Below are 8,490 nucleotides of genomic sequence, written 5' to 3'. Positions count from 1 at the left end.
GTGGGGGGTGGGGAGAAAGAGAACAATTCCAGTCCAGAACATCACATTTTGCACATATTTAAATATATTTCTTGTCTGCTTTAGATCATATCTTGTCACAGATGTAAAAACATTGCACGTTTAAGCCTTCAAGGGGTTAGGGTCAAAGATTTGGTGTCACCAGTTTAGCAGAAACCACAACATGCACTGCCTCTCCAGATCAGGCAGAGTACATGCAGCCAATGGTAGCATTGAGTTTTAGTGCTAGCAATAGTTAATTTTTTTTTTAAATTCATTCATGGGATGTGAGCAAGGCTCACATTGCTCAGTTATTGACCATGAGAATGTATGGTGAGCTACCATTTCAGAGGGCAGTTAAGAGTCAACCACATTACTGTGGGTCTGGAATCACATATAGGCCAGACCAAGCAAGGACAACAGATTTCTTTCCCTGAAAGACATTAGTGAGCCAGATGGATTTTACACCATTACTGACACTAGCTTTTTATTCCAGATTTATTTAATTAATTGAATTTAAATTCCCCTGCTGCCGTGGTAAGATTTGAACTCACGTCTCTGGATCATTAGTCCAGTGACATAACCACTATACTACCATACCTCCAATGCAATTCAGCCTAACTATGTTGCTCTGCTGCTGGCAACTGTGCAACTCTTACTACTTAGTCGTAAAATCTAAAAGCCTCTAAATGGCAGGGTTACAAGGGTCTGTCAATACCACTCAGGTCTGTGGCCTTGTAAAACACAAAGAACCTCGGCAGCAAGAAGCAACGGCAGCAGCAAATGACATTAATTTCAAGCATAATTCCAGCCTTTCAATAAGAGCCTCTTCATAATCTACTCGGGCACTGTAAAAAAGTAATAACTTAAATTGGCAGATATTTGAAATATGGAAGGTTATATGAGTAACTTCATCTTAATTTACTTCTCTGAGCACTTTTAATAAACATAATGGTGCGTCTGGAATCAAATTAGTTTCAGATTGTTGAACACAGAGCTTCAACTTCAAACACAATTCTACCACCAGCAGCTAATCGCTGTAAAATGTTGCCAGCAAATCAAAAGAGCCCAATTTTCTAAGCAGACGTGATGCCACAATTTTGTGATAATGACCCACTTTCAACGATAAATTTGTGATTCTTAAACCGCGCTTGATTTGACACTGAGGGCCATGATTATCAGTACAGATTGTTACAGAAATAAAAACATGACCCTTTTTTTGATTTTGTAACATGGGTAGTGAAAAACACTTGGGAACTAAATTGGATAGCATCGAAAAACGGGCACGGAGTTTGCGATACGCGATTAGATGCATCGGTTCAATACAATGCTGGCTGCACGCCAACTTCGTGTTGCCTGCTCATTATAATGATTGCTGCATGTAGCCAGCACTAACCATGCTGTTCATTGACTGCATGAATCAGCAGGGAGCCCAATATTATTACTTGCTAGGACTACTTAAAGCTAACCTGCACTGCTTAAAGCTAGCCTGCACCTCTTAAAGGAAGGCGCATTGCAGCTGCTGGTGGTGCTGACATCATTTGGATAAGTGCTGTGCAACAAAGAACAGTGGCTGATCATGGGAGAGAGCATACAGCAAGGTTTTCTGATGCTGCACTGGAGGTCTTAAAGGAGGAGGTGGAAAGAAGAGGAGATGTCCTATATCTTCAGGGGGCAGAAGGCCCTACAGGCACACGATGGGAAGGCAGTGGGAGCAGACAGCCGCGGAGGTAAATGCCAGGTGTTTGGGCTTGAGGACTTGGATGAAGTGCTGCAAGAAGTTCAATTACCTCACACTAGTGGTCAAGGTCAGTGAATGTATCTTCAAATGCCATATCCTACCAGCTGCACCACTAGCCTCAGCCACTGCTCAATTCACCACACCCCCATCACTCATGTACCAACAATCTCTATCAATCAGGACTCCTACCTAACAGCATATGCTTTACGTCGCACACATAGCACTGTTGCAAGCCTCACATTCACATCTCACAGCTTGCGCATATTGCCAGCTATTCAACCATGATGGCCACATCACCCAAATATATTGCATGACACTCACTGACACACTTCCCTCTCTCTTGCAGGAGAAGGTGGCACACAACAGGAGGCAACAGGAACTAACCAGAGGGGGAGAGGTGTGCCTGCATGTTCTAACCCCCATGGGGGAGACAGTGCTGGCCATAATGGGAAGGGCCAGTGGTGGGGCCAAATCCATTGAAGATGACGGTATCCTCATACCTAATCCTCCTTCTTATTTCCTACTGCCCCCTCATCACACAATCTCTTCTGACTTACAAGTTGCAGATTGTGTAAGCATACACTTCTTACTTTCTCTTCTCCCCTCACCACAACCCTATCCTTGTCCCTTTATCCTTTCAGATACCCAGGGACTACAACCTGCCCAGGCGTGGAGTAAGACCAAGCAGACAGTGATGATGAAGAAACACAGTCGCTTGATTTCACACTCGCAGCCACCAGCTCAGATACTGACACTAACGTATCTTAGAAGATAGCATAGAGGCGAGATCTGCACATGGTGAACACCGGTCACAAGTGCGCTGCAGCCAGGGCAGGGGGCAAGGATAGTGCAGGTGCCAGCTCACCGGATGGCGAGGTCGCACACAAGTTCTGCTGCACGGGACTCAGATGAGGACTACTTAAGAAGGCTGATCATTGTACACAACAAAATGCTTGGTGTGTTGGGAAGTCTGCCAGAAAGCCTGCGTTCCACGTCAAGGAGCATGGAGGTGTTCGGTACCAACATTACACAGGGCTTTACAGAGCTTGGAGACCATTCTTTCCAGCATAAAACTGGTGGGCAACTCCACCAACACACCTGTTCACGCGACCATCATGCAGCGACTGATATTGCATACTTCTGGCAGACGTTAACCGTGCACGCTATTGCCTTTGCCAAGATGGCGTCCGCGCACTTTCGCATCAGAATTCCAATTTTGTCCGCCTCCCCCTCCACCCCACCCCACACGTGTCCATGTGTGACTAATTTTAGCTGACAGTGCTCAACATTCAAAATTCGCAAACTATTAGCTTTGCATATACTGTACTATATGGTAAAAATACAGTTGATAGTTAGGAGAGTTCAGTTTTAAAGGGGTTAATTTTTTTTTTTTTTTTTTTTTAATTCGTAGCCAATCGTTCCAATTCTTTGTCAAATCACAAACGCCAGAGGTCACCTTGCACATGCCAAGGATCACTCTGCGCCAATGCTCTTAGCCAAAAGGCCTAGAGCCACTGCACCGTTCCTGGAAGTACTGCAATACCAGGTTCGTGCCATGGAGGTGGATGGGTCAGGTCCCCCACACACCTCCGTGGAGGTGGATGGGTCAACCCTCCCCACCCACCTCCTGTTTCCAAAAATGCAAGCATATACCTTCCTGACCAGGGAGAAACCACCCGGAGGTCATGGTGGCTGGTCAGAAACGGTACTACACTTGATCTTAGCCAAAAGGCAAAGGGGTTAATGTGCTGCTGCTAGTCCATGTAACAAGGGCTGTAGAAATATTCCAATACAATGAATTGTGATGTATAAAATTCCCCCTGCCTGTTCATGTTATGATGATCAATGCTGGAATTATGACCCATTAACAGAAACAGAAACCTTTTGCTATTCATAAAGATCAGATGGCGTTTTAGTGTATGTACTTATGAATGAATATTTTAACATAAAAGGTTACCATAGGTTAACTGCAGAACAGCACAAAAGGCAATAGTATGCAAATTAATGTAACAGCAGCAGGTTAATTTTAAAAGGTAGAATACATAATGTAAAAATAATCATTGGAAAAATGCTACTGAAAATGATTAACTTGTTGAGCACTCACTTCTAAATTGTATGTTTCATCATACATCTGGAAAATAGATGTTCTGTGAATTTTGAACATTATAAAGAGGAATAAAATAAATGCATTGAGCCGTTTTCTTCACATGTGAAGGGAAAATAATCGACTTTTCTTGAACAAAAATTGAACCTCTCAGACTTTGTTGGATGTCAGGTATTGTGCTTACACATGTTGAAGAATTCCCAACCATCACAATCGGCCTGCAATTGTACCTTTTATCACATAATAAAACATGTAATATTGTCTTACTATATAATTTATGTCCACTATATAATCACAGCAAGATACATTTTGTGTAGCACATTTCAGGATTCACTGTTACCAGTGATGAAATATTTTCCTACGCCAATACTCTGAAATTGTGTGACTGCTGATGGTTTCGAGCTTCACCTTTAAGTACACAAAGAAGTACTCCCCTTTACGAGATGTTGCCGCACCAAAGTTCTTCCCCCTACTCAGCCCCCTTCCTTCCCATGCTTCTGGCCTCGATCCCATTTTTTAGGGGCTGGTCTTGCAATGGTCAATGAGGCCTGTCCTCCTTGCTGCCTGAGCAAGGGTAGCTTCGACAATGCCAGCATCGAAATTTCAGGGCTCAAGTTTCAGCATAAATTCCTCTCAGCTCTTAATATATTGCATACCAAAATGCATAGCACACTCTTGCTAATCTGCCCAACAATGTATCTTAATTCCTAGCTCGGAAGAGCAACAGAGCATCAATGCAACACTTCCAATTCCCAAGCTTGTGTCCGCTTTGACTGAGATTTCCAATTTAGTGCCAATTTAAGAACATGACTAAAGTCAACAATGATAAAAAGGCCTCTCAAAACTGATCGCTCTGGTTCATTAACTCGTCCATCATAATGTATCAGTGTTTTTGAATAACGTCAACGTTTATTGCTCTGTTGTCTTGCTTGGTGGATTTAATCCTTTTGAGTTTTCCCAGAGATCTGTTCATAGAATCAGGGCTAGAAATTCGTGCTCACCACCAAAGTTGCCGGTGAGTTTACAGCTGCTGAAAATGGCCGCAATGCTAAGGAGAATAAATTTGTCTGGGGGGGGGGCTGGAGTTTGGTGGTGCAGCGCTAAACTTCCATGCACCGCCATCCTGGAGTCATTAGTGGAGACCTCGGAGGTGAAGTTCCCGACCTGAAGTGGCGTTTGAGCTTTGCACAGTCTCTGTCCAAACTTATCGGAATGATGAGTGTGCCCCCTTTAAGAGGTACTGACATCACCACCGTCAGCCTGCTTGCATGCCACGTTCACCTGGCGTGCTTAGGACCCAGCGCTAAAGTCAAAGTTGGTGACATTAAGTCGGCGTTACACGGCGATTGACATCACCACGTGCCATTTCTTTCTCCAGGGCGCTGCCAGTACCAGCAGTGCAAAGGGCGGGAAGAAAATGGCAGCCGCTGCAGGACCTGCCACTAGCTGGCGAAAGAGTGGTGGCCGCCATTTTTTTGCCATTTCATGGTGCTACAGAGTGGTGGTAAGTAATTGAATTTCTAGGCCATAGAATCATAGAAACTTACAGTACAGAAGGAGGTCATTCGGCCCGTCGTGTCTGTGTTGGCTCTTCGAAAAAGTATATTTACTTTTCACTTTTTTTTTTACAGCTGGACCTACTTTCTTGGTATACTTTGAAATAATAATCTAGGTATAGTATATCTTTTTAAAAGTATTTGATATTCTTAAATCAGATCTCCATTTAACCCCCTTCTTTATAAATCATAAAGCTTATCATTCCTCAAAGATCACCCCTTTCACATTTGGGATTAGTCTTGTTACTCCTTTTTGCATCCTTACATAAAGTTTGTACATCTTTTATGTAGCTTAGTGACTAAACCTGGTATTCTAAGTATGGCATAACCAATACATTTGTGCAAACCTTAGGTATAGTTTTGTGCTTTTGACTCTTCCCCACTGAGAACTGACTTGAGAATGCCTAAACTCAACTCACTTATGACTGCCATCATAGTCCTTACAGAAGAAAACCTTTAAAGCAGTATTCAGTTTGTCTTATACCAGACTTGGGACCACCTGATGCTGAGAGTAGATGCCAGAATTAGGAGAGTGTTCCATTCCCTCAGTGATATTCTCATCTTGATGGGTACAAAAAAAAAACAAGATTGCATATTCCTGAATTGAGGGGCACTAAATGATGGGCTGCAGGCGACAGTTTTATGGTTTGAATTTTTAAAAGTATATTTATCTCATAAAGTATTCAGTATGGCTCCGTAAAGCAATTTATTCAGGTTACGCAAATTTTGTAAGTATGAACAATTTAGATTGTGTAAATTGTGGGGTCATGCTTAAAGGCCTTATATTCACTGTGACAGTATTCAAGTTGGGAACTTCTAAAACTTGGTTATATCTTTGTAAATAATGAGATTTTCCTTCTCAAATTGTAATCAGTTCCAGTTGAGTTTCTGATCAAACAATATCTGCAACCATTTTTAGCAGCCACCTGGCAGAACGTGAAAAAGAAAAAAATGAAAGACAGCACGGCACTCGGTCAAGCAGAATAATTTTGGAAGCACGTTTCACGTATAATTATGCTTAATTGAATACATTGAAAAAATTATATAATAGGCGTTAATTGCAGCCTCGGAAGACAGTTTCTTAAGCTACAGTATATGAGGTGATTAGATTCATGGCCATGTCTGCAAATTTCAGAATTTTTCGGAATTGTAGTTGATTTAATATCATGTATGTATGCTGCGGTGGACCAATAAGATATATTTTCTGCAATCATAGCACTCATTACCTTTGACGTTGACATTGCTATTGACTTTATCTTTTGGAAGTTGTGACAGGGGGTTCCTGGGAGTCTATGAATATTGTTAGCATGTCTCGAGGGCTGCCAACTCTGACTGGACTTATTCCTGGAGGTTTGATCATGTGACATATGATCATGTGATTACGCAACACTTACTCGATGTTTGCACTTGTTATTGCATTCACCTTAGTTGAAAACTTCAGTATCACCAAGGTTCAACTAAAATATTTCAACCTTTTTGTGTTGAAGAATCCAAAGATTTTTGAGAGATGAATTACAAGATACATTATAAATTAAAGCAAGAACGCAAAAGAATAGAAAGATTTAAGGGTAAGTGATGATCAAATAAAAAACACTCCTCTGATATTTCTACAGTATTGACCGCAATGAGAAACACCAAGTAAATTCTGCTGATTCTACAAAATCATCAAAACAAATGTTTTAAATTGCTGGGATATGGGGAAAGAGTAGGTGAATATGACTAACAGCTCTTCAAAAGAGCTAGCACAGACTCGATGGGCCAAATGGCCTCCATCTGTGCTGTTCTATTCTATGATTCTATGATATAAATAAATTCTAACCAGAGTTTTCATCCAATTTTCTGAATTTTACAATATACAGCCAATTAGAAAAATAATAAATGAAAGCAAAAGCAGAATTAATTCAATTCACTGACTCCCACATCTCACTGCGGAAATTCCAGGCCACTTCTTGAAATGGCAGGCGGGGAATGGCCGAGATCGAAGACAGGCCCACTCCTCGGGTGTCAGATTTGATGGTGTGAGTGGGAATTCCAAGTGGAGGCTCCACAGGCAACTGAGGCACAGGTGCAAAGCTCCGCGATCTGCAAACATAAGAACGTAAGAAATAGGAGCAGGAGTAGGCCATTTGGCTCCTCGAGCCTGCTCCACCATTCAATAAGATCATGACTGATCTGATCTTGGCCTCAACTCCACTTCCCTGCCCACTCCTCATAACCCTTGCCTCCCTTATCATTCAAAAATCTGTCTATCTCCACCTTAAATATATTCAATGACCCAGCCACCACAGCTCTCTGGGGTAGAGAATTCCAAAGATTCATGACCCTCAAGGAAGAAATTCCTCCTCATCTCTATTTTAAATAGGTGACCCCCTTATTCTGAAACTATGCCCCCTAGTTGTAGATTCCCCCTTGAGGGGAAACATCCTCTCTGCATCTATCCTGTCGAGGCCCCTCAGAATCTTATACGTTTCAGTAAGATCACCTCTCATTCTTCTAAACTCCAATGAGTATAGCCCCAACCTGCTGAACCTTTCTTCATAAGACAACCCCCTCATCTCAGGAATCAACCTTGTGAACCTTCTCTAAACTGCTTCCAGTGCAAGTATATCACTCCTTAAATAAGGAGGCCAAAACTGAACGCAGTACTCGAGGTGTGGTCTCACCAACTCCCTGTAAATTGTAGCAGGACTTCCCTACTTTTATACTCCATCACTCGTGCAATAAAGGTCAACATTCCATTTGCCTTCCTAAGTACTTGCTCTACCTGAACGCTAACTTTTTGTGTTTCATGTACAAGGATCCCCAGCATTTTGTAATTTCTCCCCATTTAAGTAATAATTTGCTTTTTTGTTTTTCCGACCAAAGTGGATAACCTCACACTTTCCTTCATTATACTCCATCTGCCAAATTTTTGCCCACTCACTTAGCCTGTCTATATCCTTTTACAGATTCTTTGCATCCAGCTTTTTCTCTCTGGTTGCTAGCACAGTGCCCAGGAGAGCAAGCTTCAATTCTGGGAGACTCCGAGTTTGAAACCCTTGGGATCTCCTGCACAGAAGAATTTGAAAACCACTGCTCTGCTGTTTCAGAGT

At 42.2% G+C, this 8,490-nt stretch overlaps 1 pseudogene; it reads right to left on the bottom strand.

Annotated features, from left to right (window-relative positions):
• Positions 1 to 3,247: 3,247 nt before the first annotated feature.
• LOC139227243 (U2 spliceosomal RNA) lies at positions 3,248 to 3,482 on the bottom strand (annotated as a pseudogene).
• Between the last annotated feature and the right edge of the window lie 5,008 nt (positions 3,483 to 8,490).

Source organism: Pristiophorus japonicus, chromosome 16 (genome assembly GCF_044704955.1).
Source record: "Pristiophorus japonicus isolate sPriJap1 chromosome 16, sPriJap1.hap1, whole genome shotgun sequence".
Classification (NCBI taxonomy): domain Eukaryota; kingdom Metazoa; phylum Chordata; class Chondrichthyes; family Pristiophoridae; genus Pristiophorus; species Pristiophorus japonicus.
This window is presented reverse-complemented; position numbering and strand designations above follow the sequence as displayed.